This window comes from Anastrepha obliqua, chromosome 5 (genome assembly GCF_027943255.1).
Source record: "Anastrepha obliqua isolate idAnaObli1 chromosome 5, idAnaObli1_1.0, whole genome shotgun sequence".
Classification (NCBI taxonomy): Eukaryota; Metazoa; Arthropoda; class Insecta; order Diptera; family Tephritidae; genus Anastrepha; species Anastrepha obliqua.
Genome location: NC_072896.1, coordinates 20494622 through 20521661, shown reverse-complemented (window position 1 = coordinate 20521661; position 27040 = coordinate 20494622). Strand labels below are relative to the sequence as shown.

The 27040-nt window shown below is 34.7% G+C and overlaps 1 protein-coding gene and 2 pseudogenes across 1 annotated transcript in view; all 3 read right to left on the bottom strand.

The window, feature by feature from the left end:
- LOC129247238 (excitatory amino acid transporter 1) overlaps positions 1-24437 on the bottom strand; it is a 66269-nt gene extending 41832 nt beyond the window's left edge. The window contains exon 1 of the mRNA XM_054886283.1: positions 24041-24437. The gene's annotated coding sequence lies outside the window, so the exon portion shown is untranslated. The remainder of the gene's footprint in view (positions 1-24040) is intronic.
- LOC129249529 (U2 spliceosomal RNA) lies at positions 12938-13121 on the bottom strand (annotated as a pseudogene).
- LOC129249596 (U2 spliceosomal RNA) lies at positions 13701-13884 on the bottom strand (annotated as a pseudogene).
- Positions 24438-27040: the final 2603 nt, after the last annotated feature.

Genomic DNA, 27040 nt, shown 5'->3' with positions numbered 1-27040 from the left:
ACGAGTACGGATATTTTAACCCTCCGTTGGGCACCCGAGTCAGGCTAGAGTGGCTTTTCGACTCTGGATGTGAATTTAACATATTTATGCTATACCAAACGACTTGAGCTTGCAGGAAGCTTCCTAAAATTTACTTTTATATGATATTTAAATAAAGCTATTTCTGATATGAAAAAGTTTTTTTAACGCTTCATAAAGTCATGCAGTAAAGGGTTAGCTGCTCATTCCATTGTTATGAAAATTTAGTAAAATGTTGTGAGTACGCCTAGGAAAGCTTACCTGGTTGTTTGCGCCTGCTAGGTGGCGCTCTGGTCAAGATATTCTGAAAAAACGTATTTGTGATCCGATTTAGATTATATTGAAATATGTCTTTTCCACCTAAAAACGCAAGGTTTCAAAAAAAAAATTACCCGCTAACTGGCGCTGTAGTTGAAATATTGTGAAAAATCGCATTTATGGTCCGATTTGGTTCATGTTCGGGATACGTCCAAGCTGTTTAAAATGAAATATTTTCCAAATTTGATCAGCTTGGTGGTACTGTGGTCGATATATACACAAAAATCATGTTTGTAGTCCCGTTTTGGTTCGAAATCGGCATATATATTAACTACTAAGTTAATTAGGGTTAAGACTAATTCAAAATATTAAGAAAAGAAAAAAATACTAACTAAAGGTGGCCACCGTAGCCCAATGCATTGGCGCGTGAATACCATTCGTGATTGCGTAGGTTCAAATCTCGGTGCATGAACACCAAATGATAGAAAAACAGTCGCCTCTCAGCAACCGCAAGCCTGCTAGTGTATTTCTGCCCCGAAAAAAGCTACTATAAAAGAAAACCATCTACAGTTTGATAGCGGTATACAAGTGTAGGTGAAAAAATATCCAGACGCACACCACAAATAAAAGCAGGAGCTAAACCAAAGACTCAATAAAGGGTTGCAAAAAGGATGCAAACGCTAATTATGTATACAGTGTATTTTCACCTAACGGACACCTCACATAGGCACACACTTTTTTCAATCCCTTAGGTGTCCGCATAACAGAGAGTACACTGTATACATGTCTAACTGAAAGGTGGTGCGTTAAGTTTGACCTCAAAATAAATCCATCAAAATCGACCATCGTGACATTCACGAGGAAATACAAACTCAAACATTTTAAACGAATTTACTTACATGCTATGCAAAAACTTCTAAAGACGCAAAAAATGTTGTTGCGAGGGTTCAACGTGGCCACCATCCATCCTCCGTAATGATTTGGTGGGGACTGTCTTATAAAGGCGTTACATCTCTTAATTTCTGTGAAAAAGGGGTTAAGATTGGGACAAAAATGAACCAGGAAGATTTTTTTAGAAGGCGTGGTGAAGCAGTTGAACGAATTCTCTTCAATGGATAGCGTTAGAACTTCCAGTAAGATTCCGTTCCAGCCTATAAGGCAAAAAACACCCAGAAGTGTCTAAAAAACAATATTCCTGGATGCATAGTCGCAGAAGATTGGCTGTCTTCATGTCCAGATGTAAATCCATTGGACTACAGTTTTTGGTCAGAATTGGAGAGATTGGGCTGTCGAAGAGTGTCGAAGAAATTTGGAGAGTTTTGAACAATCTTTAGTTCGAGCAGCGACGTCAATATCCAAGGAAACCGTGCGTGCGCAATAGCTGAAGGGCGTAATCGTTTGAAGGCTTGTGTAAAAGCAAATGGTGACCATTTCGAATGAAAATTAAAAAAAAAAAATGTTTAATATTTACATCATTGAATAAAACTAACTTCATTAAAAAAATATTATAATTTCAAATGTATAACAGACTTGACTTGTAACAGAACTTATGGTAAGACTAAGTAGAATAAATAAGGAAGAGAAGATATTGCACCTTCTGCGCCATTGTCCTACTCGATCCGGACGCAATTTTACCATTTTAGGTAGGCAATTTTTTAGTGAGTTGGCAGATCTCAGTATTGTGGAAATTAGCGATCTTCTCAAATTTTTGAAAATTTCCATTGCTCTTAGGAGTGAATTTTTATATTTACGTCCAAAAAACGACAGGTTTTATGAAATTAGTGCAAACTAATTTCACCTTGCAAGCAGCAAAAAGCTTGACTGATTTGAAAAACAACAAAAAACTATCAACTAGCAAAAAACAAAAACAAACTACTGTGTGATATCTCTAGGAAAAATACATTTCAACTGGTGCGACTGTTGTAGCTTTCCCACTATTCTATTACTCGCTTTCGTTTCTGTTTACATTTTGAAATATCAGTTTGCAGTTTGACACTAAGTTCGTATATGACTTTCAGCTGTCAGGTAAAGTTAAAGTGATAAGCACCAACTAGAATGTGCGAGTATGTGATTTGACTAACAAAACAACTTAAGTCGACATAACAAGTGCCCTCCAAATCTAAATTGCGGGCTGATAATGCAATTTTCAAACGATTAGTCATTCATAAGATAAGCCTAAAAGTCTATGTAAATAAAAGTTGAGTAAAAATATTCTAATAGTTTCTAAGACTGTGATTTATTTATGTAAAAACCAAAAATTACGCTAATGTAAGATAAGTTTTGTTTCAAGAGTTCATAAACATAAGTAACAGGTGTCTTTTTTAGAAGCGAAGAACTTTAAATTGGCAACACTATATTCTGTTTTAGCCGATTTGACAGTTCTCGGTTGTTTTGAGGCTATTGAGGCTTGGCAATTTATCAGGAAATTTGAGAATTATTTAAATTTCTTTTGAAAAACGCCATTCGTTCGTCATGATAATCCAGTAAGTCATTATTGAAACAACTTTATATCCAGAAAAAGTTACTATTTGGTGCACTTTATGGAGCGGTGGAATCATTAGTCACTTTATATGTGCAATTTGACTCCTTTAGACTATTTTTTCTGGCTATAGCTAATGTCGCATGCCTACGTCTATACACCAGAAGCAATTGATTACTTGCAGGTCGACATTTCCCGCGTTATTGCCGCAATTCAAGCTGATTTTCTGCGAAGAGTGTATGAAAAGCGGACCTTCGCACCAATCGCAGCGGTCACAATCCCAAAATTATATTCATATATTTATACTACAAAAAATGTATATAAATTATCTAAAAAATATTTTTTTTTAATTTCTACGTTTTATTTCCACTTAAGCTTCTTCGACGCAAAAAAAGCACCCGATGCATACATAATAGCAGCCTTTGTTTGTAAACAAAATATTACTTATAATTTGGTTGTTATAAACTTTTATTTAATTGCAGATACAGTTCTACAGTTCCTTTAATTAACTGAATTATTTGCATCATACGTACTTGTCTGTTACGTATACGCCACGTCGCCTGCTGACGGAAAATTGGTTCATCTAATGCATGCTTAAGAGTGTGTGCATGTGCATGTAGATGTGTTTGCACGCTACTGCGGCATTTCAACGAGAACTATATTTGTTTTTATTTCTTTCATCGTATTAAAAATAAGACTCTCTCTGCTTAGACATGCACACACATATTTACATACCCATACGTGGTATACTACATACATGTCAACATACTCGTATTCTAAATAAATATTAGTTTGGGGAAAAAGAAATATATTATTTTTGGGTAAAATCTTTCGGAAATGGTTTAAAAGTGCATTTTCGCCTTTATTAAAGAAAAACTGAAAAATGTTTAATACCGAATTTTCCCTTTGTTGACTTCCATTGCTGACACCCTCCAACCCACAACTGAATGGAACAGACACAAAAGGCAAACCATTTTTTAGTGTGAAATAATACCTTTTCAACGAGCATAAACTTTAAATTATTTGATCGATACTTTACGAGATATCAGATCACTACAGCCATTTGCAGAGAAAATAATGGATTTCTTGCCCCCTCCCAACTAATATTATATGTATGTGGGTTAGCGTTGAGTGTAACTATTTTTTTAGTCGCTCTGGGCAGACCTGCAGAAAATTGGCTTTCTATCCCAGAAATAAGTGTGTAAAATATTATTCATTGCAAGATAGAAAGTGCCCACGACGCTATTAATTTTCGAAAGAAACCACTAAACTCAACCTCTTCATTTTCTCTGCCCAAATTTATGTACGTTTATCATATTTATTTAATATACATTTATATTAGTTATGTTCAATAAAAAAAATTACTCATCACCAGCCATCAATCCAAATCAATAGCGTTCGCTTACGCTTTTCTTTCTCTCCCAAAGAGCTAAAAAAGCAAAAAGGTAAGGAACGCAAAATTATCGATCATTTGCGAAAACTGGTAGAAGAAGACACATGAGCTGAGTTTGTTTAAAAATGTTGGTGTTGTCCATAAAAATTATTGTAAATGTAGTTTAACGTGGGTAGTTTTTGTGTGAAAATTTCCATTTTTCTCGTTTCGGACTATAAACCGCAAATTTCAAATTTAGCGGAAGCTTCCTTATATCTTGGTTTAGACTTCATATATAAGATCAGCAGGGAAATTTTGTCTCGCATTGTTCTACAGCGCCGAGTTTAATCACACAATTTTTGAACATTGATCTTCGCTCTCAGAGAGAAAGATAAATGTTCGTTTTTCGTAGCTCAAAACTTCAAAACGAAAAGAAATCAATTAAGAGGTTAAATACATCCAGCAGCGCCAAAAATGCGCTAAAAGAAAAACTGTTTTTAGAAGGGATAACAATAGAAATAAATATAAAAAAATTGTATACATTGTTTATTAGAACTTAAGCTTTATAAAAAAATTTATTTGAATTTTCTTTACAAAAATTAGTATATAAAAAATCACGTGACCCAAAGTAGATACAATGAAAAAAATTTGTTCCACGGTATGCATCATTTCTCCTTGAAATGTTAATGGATCTGTAAAAAGTAAACCTCTTCTTGTAAAATAAAGTTGAGCCGGATTTTTGAATTTCGAAAAAATTTGCAATTTACGGTATTTAAAAAAAAAGTATGCGTTTTACGTCATAAATGTCACTCTTTAATTATTTTTATAAAATTTTTTAATAAAAATATCAATATCGGCTCGACAGACTATAGAGAAAACTCTTTCGAATATTAAAAAAAACCGCATCGAAAAACATTAAAAACTGGAAGAGTTATCATGCAGACCGTGCCGGAAAAAATAGTTTCAAGAAAAACGAGTTTAAACTTTCAAGTGCATTTCGCTTGAGGTCGCGATTTGGGCGCATCAAACTCTCGTCGAACAGTTACATTTCCTACCATAACTTTGTATCTGTGAGGAATTTTTACAATCGACTTCCACATAAATACGCCTAAAGTTAATAGGACTATGAATAAGTTCGTGCGGTTTTACAACAGATGGCGTAACTTGATTATTATTCCATCGATCCACATTTCCAAACATTCATTGGAGAGCTACTGTCGTAAAGCGCAAACGTCAGTATAAGTTTTTTATTTGAAGCGTAAACAACAATATTTTTACCACACTTGAAAATGTCGAATTTCGTGCCAAATAATGTGTTTTTGCGGGGAATTCTTCTTCATTATTTTAATATGAAGAAAAAAGCAGCCGAAAGTCATCGTATCTTGGTGGAAGTTTATGGTGAGCATGCTCTAGCTGAGCGAACGTGCCAGAAGTGGTTTGCACGCTTTAAAAGTGGTGATTTTGGCTTGGAAGACGAAGAACGCGAGGGTGCGCCGCCAAAGTTCATGGATACCGAATTGGAGGAATTGCTCGATCAAGATCCGGCTCAAACGCAAGAAGAGGTTGCAAAAACTTTGGGAGTTGATCAATCAACCATTTCCAAACGTTTAAAAGCCATGGGAATGATCCGAAAGGTAGGCCATTGGGTGCCGTATGAATTGAAGCCAAGAGACGTTGAACGCCGTTTTATGGCATGCGAACAACTGCTTCAACGGCACAAAAGAAAGGGTTTTTTGCATCGAATTGTGACTGGCGATGAAAAGTGGGCCCATTACGACAATCCAAAACGTCGGGCAACGTATGGATACCCTGGCCATGCTTCAACATCGACGTCGGCGCAGAATATTCATGGCCTGAAGGTTATGCTGTGTATCTGGTGGGACCAGCTGGGTGTTGTGTATTATGAGCTACTGAAACCGAATGAAACGATTACGGGGGATGTCTACCGACGACAATTGATGCGTTTGAGCCGAGCACTGCGAGAAAAACGGCCGCAATACGCCGATAGACACGACAAAGTTATTTTGCAACATGACAATGCTCGGCCACATGTTGCACAAGTGGTCAAAACATACTTAGAAACGCTCAAATGGGATGTCCTACCCCACCCGCCGTATAGTCCAGACCTTGCGCCATCCGATTACTATCTCTTCCGATCGATGCAACATGGCCTGGCTGACCAGCACTTCCGTAATTACGATGAAGTCAAAAAATGGATCGATTCGTGGATTGCGGCAAAACCGACCGAATTTTTCACAAAGGGAATCCGTGAATTACCAGAAAGATGAGAAAAGGTAGTAGTAAGCGATGGACAATACTTTGAATATTAAATTTGTAACCATTTTACGTCAATAAAGTTTCAAATTTCGAAAAAAACCGCACGAACTTATTCATAGTCCTATTATAAAGAATAATAATCTGTAAATAAAAACCAAAAACATTTTTTTTTAATTCTGGACGTATGGAACTCCTTAAAATTAATAATTAATAGTACTTTAAATTTTGAGCCCGAGATTCCCATTAGACTCGATTGCGAATGTTACTCATCAGTAAGAGTTCGAGAGTTCAGATTGGTTTTTCCGATTATTTATTGAGCGTTAGCTGCAAATAAGATATTTTGAAATTTTATTTGGAAACTTCAAGTAATTACAGCTGCCACTTTTAGACATGATTGTGAGTAGGTGGCGCAAAATTAATCATCCGATTTTGTTTTTGAATAACTTGCCAGATAGAGTACCACTTCAAGGCATGATTGTGAGCAGGTGGCACAAAATTAATAATCACAGTTTGTCTTTGAATAACTTTTTTACTAAATAAGAAAAATGATTTTTAGTGATGGAAATCTTTATTTTGACCTCTTCTTGTTTTGAACATTGCTTGTCTGTTTGTATACTGCAGCCGTCTATAGTAGTTTGCAAGTGTCAACTATGATTAAAGCACGACGCCATTCGCAAAAATTATAAGTGATAATTTTTGTGCCATCTGACTTTAAGCCAGCCTTTCAAATTTAAGTAGATCTTTGAATAACCCTCTTAATTTAGAAGTGCTATCGAAATAAGGCTATAAATAAAATCGTAAAAATGTTTACGGAAAAACAAAGTTGCATTTCAAAATTTTAATACCCTGAAACACCCTCGTACTTTGAACACTCGTTACACTAGGCAAAAATTGCATGAAAGAAATAAAAAAAATGCGGTTATCTTACAGCCAGTGTATTTACATTTAAGTTAGGGCAGCAGAATTGCTCAGAAATAATACGCATTATAATAGATATACTAAAAAAGCAACTGAAAACACAGGGAGACTGCTTAAGTAAAATAATGTAGGTACTTATTATAATTTGTTACAGGGCCTAAAAAGTTGTAAATAATTTTCCAAGTTCAAATAAGCTTATCTCAGCACGTTTGTCATCGTCAAATAACTACTATATTTAGCAAAGTTAATCGTTTAAATAACTATATAAATACTATATAATTTTTAGTTACGACCGTACGTATGTATGAATGCCTAGCATTAAATGAGGGTTGGATCACTGAAAAACCGGATTGTGTTGACGATCCAGAGTAGCCAGTCTGGAGTAGGCGTTTAACACAGCGGGGCTGCTGAGATTACATGCATACACATGTATGTCACATGAGAAAGCAGATCTAAAACAGATAACAATTATTTTTTCGTAGGCAGAGCATAGACATCGATAGATTGAAAAAGTGCTGCCATACTGATATTTTTGAGGAACAATTTTAGAAGTCAAAGATATTTTAGCGTAAGCTGTTCTTGCATGTAGATATGTATATGGGCTTTTGAAAAAAGTAATTTAGGTCGACTTAGCATATTCTCCCTGTTAAGGGGGGGGTAACGTTTTTAAATTTTTTTTTGTGCATTTTTTTTTTATTTGGTTTTTTAAATGAAGAACCTTTCAAGAATATTCTGTGAAAATTTTAGATGAATCGGAGCAAAACTTACAAAGATACAGCCATGTAAGTGTTGCTACCTACCTGGCTCAACCGCGCGCCATTTGTACTTTAAAGCGTTGTTCCCACAACTTACGTTTTCAAAGTCGGTGCCCCTCATAACTTTCAAACTACTGCACCGATCCTTTTGAAATTTTGAACACTTTTTCTGTAGATGTTTTACAAGGTAACGCCGAAGAGTTTTTTTCGAATTTGTTGATACTTTTGTTTTTACGGTAACTAATTCACCGATTTTTTACGCGAAAATCGTGTTTTTGACTTTAACGTGTTCCCAAAAATCGAAAAATTTTTAATTTCAAAAAACCCTCTCGGCGTTACCCGGAGAAAACGATTATCTAACGAAATAACTTTGGTTTTTTGATTTCAGATGATTTAACACCGAGTTATGAGGGGCACCGCAAAACTACTTTTTTTTGAGATGCGTCCGAATAATTTCTGCCATTGCCGTATTTTTAAATATTTTTGGATGAAAATTTCACAAAATATACTTCAAATGCTATAGTTTTATGTAATAAAAGATTTGACGAATAAATTTTAACTGTGTCATCAAAAAAAAATCATAAAAATGTGCCTTTTTTCCATGAATTAACATTACCCCCCCCCCCCCCCCCCCCTTAAATACGACGATCACCACACACGTAGCAACCCGGTTACTATATGAAGCAAAGGCATTTTGAACCCAACCTCACCAAAAAAAAAAAATAAAAAAAAAAAAACAAAAAAAAACCTTTCAGATACTTAATGTTGGATTCTAAACATTATTCAAATTATTAATCATTCACATCCTTAAACGAAGAATAAAACTTATTTAGTTTTAAGAAAAAAATTATTGCAAAATATCGAATGGACCTGAATTTATATAATGTGGTGCAAAATTAATCAGCCAGTTTTGTGTTTGAATAGATTTTTTAATAATTAAAATTATAAAAAAATTATTGTGAGTGATGGAAATCTTTATTTTGGCCTTTAAGGTGGGCAGCACCTCCAGCACTTTCAAATTTTCCATTTTTTTGCTTTAAAAATTCATTTGCAATCTAAAGAATATCTTTTCAATGTTTTAAGCTTAATAGAAAGTCTAAAAAGTCCTTATGAAGTGAGTGAAGTGATGAGCGTCGAACGTAAGATGAGTAAGAAGGAAAATTTTAATCGCGTTTTTCTCGAAATACATTTTTTCCGCGCTGTCCAATATAACTCAAAAAGTAATCAAGATATCGACTTAAAATTGTATAGGGATATTCTTTAACATATTGGCCTTTGCAATTACCTCAAATTGTATATTATATCTCTAAAAATATTTTTTTTTTTAATTTATTTATAAAAAAGTGTAATTTTTTTCTTCACTTCAAATTTTCATTTTTTTTTTGTTAAAAATAGGTAAATGCAAAGCGAAATAACTTATTTTAAGGAAAAATTGTTGTCTAAGGATGTACATTCCACGGCGGAAATAAAAGAGCTACGTTTGAGCAGCTGTAGCGCCGCTATTTTGTTTTTTTTTTTTAATTAAAAAATTTTTTTATTCATTTAAGCATGAATATTAATATGTAATTTATTTCATGCGTAATTGAGCTATACCAATATTATCATAATAAAGAAAAATTACAATAATTTTTTAAAAAATTGTATTTTAGTCAAAATCAACACCGGCCCTTGAAACTTAATCACCCTTTATAATAACACTTTTTTATAAACTAAATATTGCCAAAATCCAACGTACTTCTAAAGCTATTTTCGGAATTTTTATTTATTTCATTATCCCGCTTAAGCAAATTCACTAAATATATTGGATATGGGCATAAGTTTCCGCCCTCGTAAAAGAGGTGTCGCTGCTGATACTATTTTTGTGTTCGCTCTAGTAATATACTGGTGATTTGAAGGTGTATATGTGAGGTCTCGATCGCAATAGTGGACATTCGTTTGAAGTGTAAAGATCTTTTTTTATCTGACGTCAAAAATGTCTACGTTTTGGCCCGAAAGAACAGCATTTGCGAGAAGTCATGTTTCATTATTACCTTTTAAAGAAAAGTGCAACTGAAACGTGTCGTATATTCATCAATATTTACGGTAGTTACGCTCCATCAAATACAACTTGTAAAGAGTGGTTCCGACACTTCCAAAGTGGCAATTTTGACATGAGTGATAAAGGTCGCGATATGGTCGGAGCAGAAGGGTGTCATCTGTTATGAACTCCTTAAACCATCTGAAATCCTCACTGGCGATCGTTACGGACTGCAGCTAATGCGTTTGGGACGGTAGACATGGCAAACTGATGCATGATAACACCAGGCCAGAAATATGTAGAGGTACTGAATTGGTAAATCTTGCCCCACCCGTCGTATTCCATTACCATCTATTCTGATCAATGCAGTCAGCCCTTATTGGAGAGCGGTTCACTTCTTACTGAGAGCATCGCAAACTGCCTCAATGAATGGATCAAGTCAAATGAACTCGAATTCTTCGTCAGAGGAATCCGTATGTTGCCTGAAAGATGGAGTAAAGTGGTGGCTTCCAATGGCGCATACTTCACATAATATCATCTATTATTTAATTGTTTAAATAATTCGTAAACTTGGCTAAGAAAGGACGGAAACTTATTCCCATACCCAATACTTATTTTTCTGTCACTATAATCGCCTAACACCTCAAACAATTACACTTTTAACAAATGACGACAACAGCAGTGCGATCAGCGAAGACAAGAATTAAATTCGATAAATTCAACACTGGTTTGGAACATCGCTACTTGACACTTCTAAGGAAGTTGCTTTAATAGAGAAAAGGTAAGAAAAGGGAAGAAACGCGAACTAGTCAAGGCGTTAAATTTTCAACAAACGAACTTGTTGTTGTTATTGTAACAGCATAAACATGCTCCATAAATATTTGGAGAGTACTGCTGGAGTGATAGTCTTTGGCCGAATACAAATCAGGGTCATTCCGGCAACGTAGAATCGACTGTCTTGAAACTAGTTCGGCACTAGTGGATTTCGCTGTAGGTTATTTGCATTTTTATTTATAGAAAAATGTAAAGGAAGTCAGCACGATCATATAATTTTTGGCAATAATATTTAAACGAATAAAGACAAAATCATAATAATAGATATTTTTCTACAAATGGTAAAATAAATCTACGTACATATGTTTGTCTGTACAAGGTGGGCAAAATTAATCATCAAATTTTTGGATAACTTTTTTACTAAATAAAAACATGATATTTTGAGCGTTACGCGCGCCATTGCTTCTCTGTTTGTATACGAGGGTCGTTCGAAAAGTTTGTGCAAAAATAAAAACTACTTAATTGTTAGGGGTAATACTTTTTTTATTTTTCCAAAAGCTTAGAATTAGCTAATGGACTTCGTCCTATGCTTTTCTAGTTTGTTGATCCCTTCTGAATAATAGAATGTGTCCAAGTCTGAAAAATAGCCATTCGTTCCTGCAATCACCTTTTCGTTTCAATCAAATATTTTTCTTGTCAGTAATTTCTTCAAATAAATAAAAATAAATAGAAATGATCTCCACATGAAAGCCTTCTGTTGCTCAACTGGTCATCTTTTGTCAACGCGATTGAAGAAGAAGCTTCTTCGGTGGCACGCGGTCAACGGCCACAAAAAAATATTCTTTTCACAGATGAGAAAATTTTCACAGTTGAAGAAGTTTATGATAAGCAAAACGACAAAATCTATGCTAAAACTTTTACGGTTACAAAAAATCTTCTAAGGGAACCAATTCTGGAGAATAGGGGAATGTGAAGCGATTTGCAACCCTATTTCCATTAATTTAGCGACCAGAACTGCTGAGGCGTGATTTGATGCTTTGTAGTGATGGAAAAGGTAAACTGTTCCACTTCCTCGATCCCAACAAATGCCAAACACAAAGAAATATACCGATTTGACTGAAATTTTGTCTGTGTTCGTCCAAGAGATGAACTAAATAAACAAAATATCGAAGGGCGCCTAGAATGATAGGCACAAAATTGCGCCCATCAAGGAGTGCGTGACGTCGCATTAGATGAGTTGTGCAGTGTTGCCAACCATTTGGTCTTCGCAATAAATTTAGTGCTTTTTTATACCCAAAATACGAAAATGTTTAAGTTTGGTGTTTTTTTTCTTTTTTTTTAGTTTAAAGCTACCGAAACTGCAAGTTAAAAAAAAACTTTATTATTAAACAAAAAAATGTTAAAAAAGGTCACTCTGAGAAGATTTTATTGTTAATGAAAATTTTTTGGTTCTTATAAAGTTTGATATTTTGAAAGTGTAAATTTAATTTCTTGTTCCTTTTAAGGTTATGTTAAAATATTAAATCTTCTTCTCTCAACTCTTCCTAACATTGAAAATCTTTTTACACATTTTAAAAAGCATTTAAATTTACTGAATGCAAATTAAAACCATAGAGGCTTAATCGTTTCGTCCGGTCCTCAATCGTTAGTGGTACATAGGGCATCAAGAGGTGTATTCATATTAAAAAAAAAATACCAGTCTAACGGTTAGACTTGATAGAAGTGAAACCTTCCGTAAAACAAACTGAGAGAGAATAAGACGAAAGCAGCATTAGGAGCGGGATAATTATAGGTTCATTATAATATTGCTATAAAGTTCATATTTTATTTTCTTCATTTTATCATTATTCATCCTCAATGTTTTCAATTTCAACAAATGATACGAGTGGCTTATGATAGATAAAATATGATACAAATGCTTTGGTTTCGATGTTGTCAAAAAAAAAATACCCAAACGGACCGAAGAAACAGACTTACAAATTTCTTCCATTTTCGTCTACTTGTATTCATATAAAAATTTATGTCTCTTCCCACCAAAGCTAAATGTATTAGTATATTTCTGCTTGTATTTATTCAAGGCCGAAATCCCGGCCGTACTGCAATACCGGGTCAACCCGTGGCAGAGGTGGAGCAAGCCCCTAAAACACTCCGCCCATTTCCAAAAATCAGTTTAACATTTGTTGTCCTCCGATGGAGGATCTATCAGATGTTAAGCTGATAAACACACTACCTAGTCAATACATTTTAAATAATAAACCTAATAAACCTTTTGAGAATTACACGCTCACAAAAAAAAAAATTAATGTACGAAATATTTATACCGATTCACTTAAACTGACTTTCAGTATCTAAACCAAAAATAGAAAAGCCAAAAAACTGTTTTCAATAAATAATCAGAAATGTCCTACAATGCAAATTTCAAAAAAAAAAAAAAAATTTTATTTCTTGTGATTCGAACCAAGAATTTTGGATCGGAAGCTCACATTGCCAGCCGCTCGGCTATCGCGCCGTACTGTCCGTGCTGGCCTAAAAGTTATTTAGTTCGTCGCTACGTTTATATGATGTAATTCGTTTCACTTTTTCCCCAAATCACTCCCAACGATTCTAAAGAAGTTTTCACTTCAAAAATTAATGTACGAAATATTTATACCGATTCACTTAAACTGACTTTCAGTATCTAAATCAAAAAAAAACTGTTTTCAATAAATAATCAGAAATGTCCTACAATGCAAATTTCAAAAAAAAAATTCCATTTTCGTCTACATGTATTCATATAAAAATTTATGGCTCTTCCCACCAAAGCTAAATGTATTAGTATATTTTTTCTTGTATTTATTCAAAGCCGAAATCCCGGCGGTACTGCAATACCGGGTCAACCCGTGGCAGAGAAAGAGCAATCCCCTAACACACTCCGCCCATTTCCAAAAATTAGTTTAACATTTGTTGTCCTCCGATGGAGGATCTATCAGATGTTAACCTGATAACCACACTACCTAGTCAATACATTTTAAATAATAAACCTAATAAAACTCTTGAGAATTACACGCTCACAAAAATTATTTATATCAACATATAATATAACGCTTCGTAACTAAATAACTTTTAGGCCAGCGACAACAGCATGGCGCGGTAGCCGAGCGACTAGCAATGTGAGCTTCCGATCCAAAATCCTTGGTTCGAATCACAAGAAAAAATAAAAGTTATTTTTATTTAGTTCGTCGCTACTTTTATATCAACATATAATATAACGCTTCGTAGCCAAGTTGGTCGCTTTTTTCGTTTCACTTTTCCTCAAATCACTCCCAACGATTCTAAAGAAGTTTTCACTTCAATAAGCAAAAAAATACCAGAAAATACTGAAGAAACCATAACGGAATTTTTACGAAAAGAGTACCTGACCTTGTTACATAACCTTAAATATAGCAAAAAAGTCGTTCTCTTAACAAAAATGTCATAAATTAAATTGTACATAACCATAACACATTTATTTAAAAAAAACGCACATTTTAAAGACAATTTGTCACGCATACAAAGTTCTTTAAGTAATTCAATAAAAATTTGGTATTTTATTTTCTTTAAAAGGGCATTTTAGTGCATTTTTATATCCAAAACTAGGCAACACTGCAGCAGCGAGAGAGAGATTTGACTGCTAAAAGGAGAAGAACACCAACAACAACTGCAATCGCGGGCAATGCGACCAGATGTTAAAAAAGTAAAGCTATTATAAATAAAACTGAGTGAATTATTGAACTAATTTTTAAAAAATGTATGTTTTACAAAATTATAAACATTATGTATTTTTAGTTAGAACAGGCTAAAAAAATGTCATGAAGAAAGAACTAAAACTCCGAGACGAAATAACAAAAAAAAATGCTAAATCAAGTTACGAAAATGGTAATCTGACCATACTGGTGCTAATACGAAGTCACCCATTTTCAAATTCGCTGATAGCAAAATAACGGTACCACGATAGGCGCCATCTCATTATTCTTTCCGTCATGCGTCAGTAATGCCATCTCTCTGTCTTTGCATGGATTTTTCAATTGACCCTCATACTACAGCTGTTCAGTTCACAATTATCAAATACTCGTATGACTGACTCACGATGCCATTTACAAAAATTATAAATCTTTAGATAGAGTGATTAATTTTGCGCCACCCTGTATTCACGTGATGCAATCTTCAAACTAATGTGCATATAAAAAGGAAAATCTGCTTATGCATACACATACATACATACATACACACCCGTTTGTACATTTTAAATTCGGGTCTGTAAATTTTTGGCAAAAGAACTTATCTAAACTTAGCAGGTTTTACTCTTGAAGCACCAAATGTAGATATTTTACAAAAAAAAATATTTTTATTCACATTTAATTAAAATTAATTTTTATGCTAAGCCTATGAATTCTTAATATTTTGAAAAATACATTTAAAAGCCAATATTTGAGTGCTTAATAACCAGAAAGTGCGAAGTCAATATGAGTGTTTTTATCAGTACTTCCGATATACTCATATTTACATATACGAGTATGTATAGTCTTGTCTCTGAGTATTGTATCTGTATTGCCACATTCACTTTTGGGAAATTTACTTTTTTCCCCTTTTCAAAAATGCAGAAATTGCATTTTCTGTGCATTTGCGACCATAGCAAAATTTCTTTATAAATATGTACGTATGTATGTCTAGTTTATATATTATTAAATTATAGTTATTATTACATACAAGACGTAAAAATAAACAGCAGCACAAGCAGAAGAAGCAGAGCAATAATTAAATTCGTATGCTTAGTGCACCAAGTCAATCGGCTATCAAGCTGAGAGGCCAGCACTATTTTCTAGGTATGTAAATATATTTTCTCTTTGTAAATATGTGACAGCGAGATACCTTCATAAAATTGCGATTAATATTATACTTATATATGTAGGTCGATCGGCATTGCTGAGGTGATGAATTACATAAATGGAAATGGCATTTATTTGCGATGATCTAAATAAAAATGTTCCATTCAATAGTAACTGGACGTATGTATGTGTAGGTATGTAAATACTTAAGTGTGTATATAAAAAGTAAAATAGATCCTTTTATGGTAGCTGCCTCTTACTTCCTTATTATGTATGTAAGTTACACAGCAGCTTAGTGTAACACAGTTTGTTTTGCACTCCTACGAGGCTGAGTTAAAAAGCAATTGGCAATTGTATTAAAAGCTGGAAGTAACAACCGGTGAGGTTAAGCTTACTATTAAACATAATCTTCTTTTAAATCAAAACACCTAAACGAACGCCTCCGCATAGTATCGGGTACGTTTTTAAGAGCTAGAGAACTTAAAAGGTAATACGTAACAGAAATAAAGGGATTTCCAATAACAGGTGTTATTGGTGAATGGATTGCGCTATCGAGAGATGATTAACGATTTTCTATGGCCGGAATTGGATGGTATTGATCTGGACAACGTTTATTTTCAACAAGGTGGCGCTACGTGCCACACAAGCAACGAAACCTTTGATCTTTTACGGAAAAAGTTTCCGGTCCGTGTTATCTCTCGAAGAGGTGATCACAATTGGCCACCGAGATCTTGTGATTTAACACAAGCTGACTTTTTTCTTTGGAGCCACGTGAAAAAGAAGGTCTACGACAGCAGCACAGGGTCGATTCAAGACCTCAAAGATGGAATTCGTGAGGTTATCGAGGACGAGGACATAGGACAGCCACTTTGCAATTCGGTTATGGAAAATTTCATGCAAAGGATATTGTCCTGTAAGCGTGGTCGTGGCGGTCATTTGCCTGATGTTATTTTCCAATATTAACGGCATACTTTCCTCTTTATAATGAAATAAACATCCGATCATTTATATTAAAAAATAGCATTTTTCTTTGAATATCAAAATAACACCTCTGTCTGGAAAACCCTGTATTATTGGAGCGTTTTTTTTTTATAAGCTGCTAGATAATTTTAAGGTATTTATTTTTTGTATATCGCACCCTAAATACAAAAGGGTCACAACTCAAAATTTTCCACACTCGAGCTTGACTTGTTTACAGTAGCACAGAAAACAAACTATGTGACATATCACGCTGAAATTTGCCATGTAAGCTTATAACAGTCCTACCAAAAAATTTATTTTTGCCATATGTCATCCGCGGACCGTTTTATTGATAACGTCTCGTTCATATTTGAGCAGAAGCAACATTTTGAGTTGTGACCCTTTTGTATTTAGGGTGCGATATGATATCCGGCATGTGTTCGCCGCGGCTACGAATTACATGGCCTATTCGATCAGTCCAATTTTTGACTACTTTTTCCAATACATCTGGCCCTACTGCGCCACTGGTGGCTCGAATATTGCAATAAATCGATTGTTAGGCGCGCTGTATGGCAAATGACGCCGTGTTGTTGGAACCATGGGATGTCGTCGATGTTTAGCTGATTAATTTTTGGAAAAAAAATTCAGTCAAGCTGCAATTAGTAGTGCCGTATCTTATCCATAACCGTAACTATAGCAATCAGCTGTTCTGATCAACCATATGGGCATCAAACGAATATAGGTGCCGCACCATATAGCCATAACCATAACCGTAGCTGTATGTATCTATTGAATTTTGGTTTGCCCCGTAACTGTAAGCAGCTGTGAAATACTTAAAATTTATTTTGATATTTGCGATATAAATTTGGATATTAGAAATGAACGACGAAAACTTAATTGACTTAGTCGAAAATTATGCGTGTTTTTATGACAAAATGAAAATGTTGTCATTAATTCTACTCAATATCAGCTGTTTATGGTTACAGCATAACTAATCGACAAATGCTGTAAAGTGGCGTTATGGCCACGGCGCCACTGAAATTGAAATTTGAATAGGTCGACCCAAGGAGCACTAGGAGATTTGGTGGCTCCTAAAATACTCAGGCTAAAAAGCCCATTGTATTTAAAGCTCTGGAAAGAGGGTAGATAGTCAAGGAGGGAAGGAGAAAAGTATCAGGATGCTTGCCATTTCAATTCAACCTGGCTATTCGGGTCATGTTTTTCGATTTCGATGTAACTCAAATATGTTGCTCTCTGGTCAAAATAATGAGACACGTATTTTTTTGTTCGCTCGAAAAAAATTTTTTTCAAGAGTTATCGGCAATTTTGTTTTTCGTTTTTTTTTTTTATTATATAAGAAACTTTTTTTTTGAAATGCCCATAACTTGGTCAAAAATGAACCGATTTTAATAATTCTGGGTTCAAAATGATCGTCATTACTTACACAAGCGACTTCATGTAGAAACAATTGCAAAGAAGTAGTGGAAAATTTTTTACTAAAACTTGCAGTTCTGCAGCGTTCTAGACTGGACCATCGCTCTTTATGTAGATTGCCTACAAAATCGCTGATCCAATTCATGCGAAACTGATTCCGATTATTGGCTTTGGCCCTTATGGGGGAACAGCTGATCCACATTTGGCCAATCCATCGGCAATTTCGTTTCCTTCACGGTACCACCAATTGCAGCTTCATTTTGAAAGAAATAAAAACCGATGATGCCGTCAGCGTATAAGCCAAAACTCAGTATGGTCCAAGTGATCTATGAACTTCGCGAACAGATTTATTTATTTTTTCGAAATAAATTTCCACAATTTGGAAGTGTTGTTCCGGCTTTAAACGATTCGTGATGGCTTACCAAACCTTGCTGAACAGAAATGTACATGGCAGAACACAGTTAGCCATTCTCAGTTGCCAAACCATAGTTATCGAGATTGATAGTTTCGCTGCAGCTAAAACAACACCCATATAATATACAACACCCAACATATAGTAATTTAAGTCATTTTTCACTCAACCATTTTTTAAACTTATGGAAAAGCTGATAACCAAAGGGTAACTGACTAAATCATAAAATGCTTCGTACAAAATTAGCATAATGAATGCCTTAAGGGGTTATATACCTTGTGAGCACCGAAAAAATGGACGATTGTCATAATTTGTTAAATATATTTTAGAACTTTTATTCAAATGAGGCATATATCATACTGAAGGGTAACTCTCGAAGAATACATTTTGGTGTTTTTATTTTAAAAAATGTTATTATTTATTGTTGATATCGCCCCTCCTCCGAAACGCCGTTTTTTAGAAGAGGCTTGCGGTGATTACGGTAGCGCATGAGCAGCTCAACTGAAATCAAAAAAAATTAAATGATTATTGTAGAAAAATGTTTTTTAATGAATGGGTTTATTTACCAAAACTAAAATTTCTCGATATGAATACCGCTTTGCACCAAAAAAACGATTTTTGAGGGGTTGAAAAATTAAAAAAAAAAAATTAATTCCAGCGAACTATGCAAATATTTATAAAAAGTGAAGCGTTCAGATTCACGAGGTTGTAACTTCGAATAATTAAAAACAAGTTTATGCAAATCGGTCAAGTAGTTTTTAATAAATAATGATTACCGCGACGGTAATTTTCAAAAAACACGACTTCGAGATAATCGCATCTAAAGTTTTACGTGCACTTCTCGTTCCAAGAAAGGTCGCGCGCTTCCACGGTCTGTAACTTTCGTTCTAATGCTCCGATCTTTATGATTTTTTAAATTTATATTTTTAAGATGATGTACTTTTAGAATATGTCATAAAAAAATTTTTTAGCCCAACACAAGGTATATAACCCCTTAAGAACTTTTTTTTCGATAATAACACATGGGATGAAAAGTCCCGGACCTAACAAAGAAAACCCGTTTTAGTTTTGTTCAAAATTAGCTTTATTCATCAACGTAAATTCCATCAAGATCAACGGAATCATTCCAGCGCCGCGCTAACATTTTAATACCACTTTTGAAGAACGATTTATCTTTTGCCTCAAAATCTGCAAAGCCCTCAGTTTCAGCAATAACCTCTTCATTCGAGCGCAATTTTTTACCGGCTAGAATTTTTTTTTGGGTGTGCGAACACCCAGTAGTCACTGGGAGCCAAATCTGGTGAGTACGTTGGATGTGGAAGCAATTCGAAGTTCAATTCATGTAGTTTTGATTGACTTGTGATTGATTTGTTTTTGGTCAAGAATGAGCAAACGTGGCACCCACTTTGAAAAGAGCTTTCTCATAGTCAAATGCTCATGAAATATAGAGCCAACACCTTCTTCTGATATCTTTACGATATCAGCTAACTTACGCAACTTCACTTCTAGATCTTTCAAAATAATTTTGAGCATTTTTTGATGTTTTCTGTTGTTACCGGTTCATTTGGACGTCCACTGCGTTGTGCATCATCGGTGGCTCTACGATCACATTTTAAGTCAGCAAACCATCGTTTTATTGCTGTTTCTGATGGAGCGGAGTCCCCATAACACTTTTCAAACCATTGCTTTGCTTGAACGGTATTTTTTCCCATCAAGAAGCAGTGTAAATTAAAACACGAAATTCTTTTTGTTCCATTGTTTTCCTTACAGCAGTAGCATCACTCTTAGCACAATAACTCACGAAATAGTTAATAGAATGTCATGAAATTTGAACAGCTGTCTCTTTAGGGTTAGCTCTAACTGAAAAAGAGGTGAACGGTAAAAAAGGAGTGCCATCTATGTGCTATGCCAGGGACATTTCAGCCCATGTATAATTTTTTGATAATTAAACCTTGTAAAAGTATGTAAATAATGAGAATCTCCGACACGCGCACATCCCCTTGTTGGTTGTCAGACTCACTTAAGTACTTTTAGTATTTATTAATAACATCTTGTTTTATAACAAAAAAATATACCCGAAATTTCGGGATTATAGTAAAATGATCACTTTGTTAATGAATATTTTCCGTTTCAAAAACAAACAAAAAGTAGTCCCGAAATATCAAGATTATTAAAAAATTATCACCTTGCTTAACGAATATTTTCCGTAAAAAACAAATAGTCCCCAAATTTCGGGATTATTATGAAATGGTCACCTTACTTCATGAATATTTTCAGTTAGGAAAAAAATGTAGAAAATTAATACCGAATTTCCGGGACTACTATAAATTGATCTCCCGAAATTTCCGGATTATTATAAAATTATCACCTTGTTTAATGAATATTTTTGATTTTAAAATACGAAGAAATAGTCCCAAAATGAGTACCGAATTCCCGGGACTATTATGAATTTAACTCAAAATTCCTAGATTGTCAATTATCACTAATATTTCCTCTGCTAGCTTTTAATGGATTTTTTTTTTGCATACTAAAGATTGAATAGTTTCAGTCTGTCGGTAAACTATTATGTATAAGTAAGCATTTACAGCCCCCTGTAATTTATTGTTGTATTACACTGTGCGACAGTGAAAATATACTTTTATGGAGACCTAGCACAACTTGTAGGTATAGTAAAACTAAGAAACATGGTATAGGAGAAATTTCCAATACACCCCCAAAATCTCATTTTATGGCCATAAAACCGTTTTTCAGTAGGTTGATGTGAACAATCACTCCTAACTTCGCCAATTTCCATCCGATTTCGAATTTGTTTTTTTAGTTCGAAAGAACAAAAACAAGCCTTTTTGACAGTGTGTTGACAATTTTTTTGAAATGACAACTGACGAGACTGTAGACGGAAGTATTCGGAATTTTTTTATTTTTTCTCTATTTTTTCAACTTTGACATAAATTTTGCGATATTATCCGATATTGAGGATGTTTTTTAGTACACTACTGTTATAGTAAATTTAATTCTGCGTCGAATGAGCTATATTTGACTGTAATTGAATTAAAATTAATAGAGTCGTGTTAGTTTTAAGATTTTTTTTTTTTTTTACTAATTTGGTATGTAGGCATCGAAGCATGAAAATGATAACAAGTGTCATTATAAACACATAATATTTATTGGAGTATTGTGCAGTGCAGCACTGTACGGTATGGTACGGTGCAGTACACAACGGAACTGGTTCCAAACTTAAAAATGCATTGGAAACGGCCCTTTGGACTTTAGTATGGTACGGTACATTTGTCATTCTCTTCATCAGTTTTGAATACTTCTCTGTAAGAAATTCGATCATCATCATTCATCTGAAGTCGTCATCAACTAAATTCTATTGTTTAAATCGAGAAGCGAGCGTTTCAAATTGTCTTCCCGATAGAAGTAAATCACGAGAAAGGTCCTGAAAATCTGAATTTGATACAATGTGTCGTTCTGAAGACTTAGAACCAGACGGAAAGTATGCTTCATCATCAGGTTTATTGTTATCAGTTTGATCGTCATCGCCAATGAGTTGAACTTCCTTCAGTTCCTGCAGTTGAGTCAATCCTATCGTCCAAGACTAAGGGGTTCTTAACAGTTGCAACATCAGCATACTTTATGTGCTTTCCAGCTTTATAATGATGACCGTTTACGTCCGTTTTATAAAAATAACAATCATCTGGTTTATGATAAGGCTGATGATGTCACATCATCGGAGAATATTGAGAAATTCGACTTTTCTGGCAACGTTTTGATTTATATCTCTTGAATATCAATGAAACAAACAATAAACCTTTAACGTTTTAATAAGGTTAAATTATACTAACAAACTTCTTTTGTTAATCAATATACAGTGTGAACTTAGGTACACTTGGGAGCTTTTTCATATTTCCATTGAAAAAAAAAAATGTGCTATAATATGTCAGATATTTTCGTAAGTTCTAACCAGTTCTGTTATATGCAGTACAGTGTACTCTTATGTATACATATATACTCCAATAAATATTACGTATCTAGAATAACGCATCAAAACACGTTCTTATTCCCATTTAGCGTATGTTATACCTACATACCAAATTAGTAAAAAAAAAAATGAAATCTTAAAACTCGCACAACTCTATGAATTTTAATTCAATTACAGTAAAATATAGCTCATTCGACGCAGAATTAAATTTACTATAACAGTAGTGTACTAAAAAACATCCTCAATATCGGATAATATCGCAAAATTGATGTCAAAGTTGAAAAAATAGAGAAAAAATAAAAAAATTCCGAATACTTCCGTCTACAGTCTCGTCAGTTGTCATTTCAGAAAAATTGTCAACACACTGTCAAAAAGGCTTGTTTTTGTTCTTTCGAAATAAAAACACAAATTCGAAATCGGATGGAAATTGGCGAAGTTAGGAGTGATTGTTCACATCAACCTACTGAAAAACGGTTTTATGGCCATAAAATGAGATTTTGGGGGTGTATTGGAAATTTCTCCTATACCATGTTTCTTAGTTTTACTATACCTACAAGTTGTGTTAGGTCTCCATAAAAGTATATTTAATTTTTTTTTTTTTGTCACACCGTGTTATTATTGCTATTTCTTTTGAAACATTTGCTTTTCTTCTACAAGTGTATTTTCATATATACGAATTTAAATAAATACGTAAATTTTCATTCAACGATGTAGGCACGTAAATATGCATGTAAGTATGTGTGTATATATGCACAACTGTATACCTAAGGCACTCCCTCCCACGTGCTTTGATTGTCTCTTTCAATCAGCGCTTTCCGCATGCAAATACAGAGCATTTAAATATGCATGTATATAAGCAATGCGTATGACAATTTTAAATACCAAATTAGATTTTTCCATTTTATTGACTTTGAAAAAATATTCACATGTGCATACTCGTATAATGGAAAAGTGGAAAGAGCGATTTTGCTTGAAATCAACTGTTGTACGTGCTTGCTATGCATTTTAATATTTTAATTTATTGTTTACACATGTAAGTACTAAGGCAAACAGATATTAATGTATGTGTACGAGTAAAAATACCCCTTCCCGCTCTCGCAAATAAGTAGAATAAAAAACTAATTGCACTTTATTCGCGCTCATGTTTTAATCAAATGCTTAGTTTATGACTTCTTAGTTATAGTTGTAACACGAGATTTCCCCTCCAAATGAATTTTTTTTAATTTTTTTTATATTTTCTTATTTTGCTCCAGCGAAATGTCCTTGACTTACATTATCATTCAGTATCATACGTGAAATCTACGCTAGCGCACACTTCGCTCTCTTATCAGATCACATCACATGATATCAACCAGTCGCATCACATCACTTTACATCACATCACTTCACACAGTCAACACTCAGCATACGCTCAAATCGCATTATAAAGTCTTAAGACTTTTTCTAAAAACATGGTGAGAATATTGCATACTTATACATACATATGTACATAGGAATGGTGTATGCACAAAATTAAAAATTAATATTCCAAACAACATACCGATAATTCTACACGTGTGTCTGTTGTTGTTTTACAAAAGGTTAAATTGATTAAACTTAACAATTAATTTACATATGTAAATAGTTGTAATTGGGGCCCAGCTGAAGTACGTGCACCGAATTGCATATTAAAAACAAGTGATAACACGTTTTTAGCGCGCGATTTTGAAAATTTTCCAAAACTCTCCAATTTAATTACTTTTATTAGCTCAAACGCGTAAATACTCGCAATTATTTTTGCTGAAACGTTATTAGATTCACTTCACATGTAAGTGTAACATGTAGGTGAGTGTGTAGGTGTTTATGTAAATTGTCGCAGCCAATTTTCTATAAATTGTTTATGTTTATAGCAATGTTGCCAAAGGTGTTTCGAGCGAAACGAGCAACTTGTTTCTTTCGCGTTTGCAAAGGTACTGAATTTGACAAAATTCAAATTCTACCAATAAAGCCCGCGAAAAAACCGAGCAGCAGCAGCGGAAAAATCTCTCCTGTGCCCATGCCGATAAGTAAGAGTATATACTAAGTATGTATGTATGTAGGAATGTATGTACTTACATATGCACATATATGTAGGTATGTACATATGTACGTATAGTTTACACAACGGCACTGAGCAACCCACTCAGCCGATCCAACCAACTCATTAAGCAAAATCAGCGTGTGTGTGCTCGTGCTGAGCCGGTGGCCCTAGCGCTCTAAACTTAGTGTGGCTGTGTAGCTGTGTTTACTTGCCTCACTGTCTGCCGCCGTAAACATTGTAATCTATGCGACTGTGTATCTCTCCCTCTTCCCCCCTGCACTCCCACCCACTCTATTAACCAACCACTTGCTGATACTGTCAGCTGTCGTGCAATTGAGTCTCAATCATCGGAAGCATCAAAATTGTACTATTATAGTATGAGTATACTTGTAAATAGATAGGAGCGCAATAGCAAGCTCAAATAAGCAATAACAACAGGCGCAGCCAGTAAGCCGGCATAGGCAGTATGGTTTGTGTTCACCGCTCCACTGCTTCGTTTTATCTCTTTGCCCACATTATAAAGCCAGTTATGCTTTGGTCCATTAACGCTACCCTGCTCACTGTGAGAAATTCGTGAATGAAGGGATACACCCTTGTAGAAATTTATAATAAATATATTGTGTTATATATACTCGTACATACATATGTAAGGGGCGTTTAGTGGAACATTCTTTTTTTTACCTCAATTGAAAGCATCTAAATCCTTCTCCACTTGCTTTCAACATAGAAAAGACATTTTTCCAGTATGCAAAGCTCCCATTCTGACAATACGACCTAGTCAGCTGAGCTATCAGGTTTGACAGTTTGACAGAGGTATCCGTAGTCATAAGTGGGGGATGTATATCAGCTGTTAGTCTGAGGGTTGCGAATTCGATTTCAACATTACTTGCGAAAAAAGGCGTTTGAAAACGAAATGAAACTGCAGATTCTGCGAGCTGTAGGAAAATATAAATAAACTCAACACAATTAAAGGCGCGAAACTCCTTTGCTTCCGTGCCGAGAAATTGATGTATATGAATGTTGTGCCAAAACTTCTAAATCCTCTAGTTGCCGTCAACAAGTAAGGAAGTGGATAGGCTAACACACGGGCTGAAATGACCCGGGCATAACACATAAACGGCACTCGTTTAATTGCATTCACCTCTTTTTCAGATAGTGCTCACAATAAAAAGACAGCTGTTCAAATTTCAAGATATTCTATTCACTAGTTCGTGAGTTATTGTGCTAAGAGTGATGCTACTGCTGTGAGGTATTTTCAAACAACTTTCCGTGTTTTAATTTACACTGCTTCTTGATGGGAAAAAATACCGTTCAAGCGAAGCAATGGCTTGAAAAGTGTTATGGGGACTCCGCTCCATCAGAAACAATGATAAAACGATGGTTTGCTGACTTCAAATGTGATCGTAGAGACACCGATGATGCACAACGCAGTGGACGTCCAAATGAGCCGGTAACACCAGAAAACATAAAAAAATGCACAACATTATTTTGAAAAATCGGAAAGTGAAGTTGCGTGAGTTACCTGATATCGTGAAGATATCAGAAGAAGGTGTTGGCTTTATATTGCATGAGCATTTGACTATGAGAAAGCTCTTTTCAAAGTGGTTGCCGCGTTTACTCACTCTTGACCAAAAACAAATCAATCACAAATCAATCAAAACAATAGCAAAACTATATGAATTGAACTTCGAATTGCTTCCACATCCACCGTATTCGCCAGATTTGGCTCCCAGGGACTATTGGCTGTTCGGAGACTTAAAAAATTTCGCTCAAATAAAGAGGTTATCGCTGAAACTGAAACCTTTTAAGATTTTGAGGCAAAAGATAAATCGTTCTTCAAAAGTGGTATTGAAGTATTAGAGCGGCACTGGAATGATTGCGTTGTTCTTGATGTTAATTAGGTTGCTGAATAAAATTAATTTTCAACAAACAAAATCGTGTTTTCTTTGTTAGGCCCGGGACTTTTCAGCCTATGTGTGGTATTGCATTCTATTACAAAAACCGCATAAATTCAAGTGTCAGACTTGTGGAAAATTTTGACATATTATATATGACATTTTCACTGATAATCAGGCCGCGATAAAATCCTGCACAAAGCAATTGCCAACCTCCAAGGTGGCCATGAAATACCGCACATCTCTTAATGAGATGGCTGACTAATTTCACCTAAAGTTAACATGGATTCCTGGCCTTTGTGACCCTGAAGCTAACTGCAGGGCCGATGAACTAGCGAGACTTGCCACCAAGTTGGCTAATGAGTACACGGACAATGACATAGGCATACCCTTACAGATTTATAAGCTACTTATTTTGGAGAAAATTGTATGAGCAGCGAATGAAAGATGGCTTAATGAAACCACCTGCAGAATCGCCTTATAATTTTGGCCGACTCTCAATGCTAAACACACAAAATCTTTTGTAAGCTAAAATGGTCTTAGTACACTGATTTCCGTTATAACGGGACGTGCGATCACATGAATT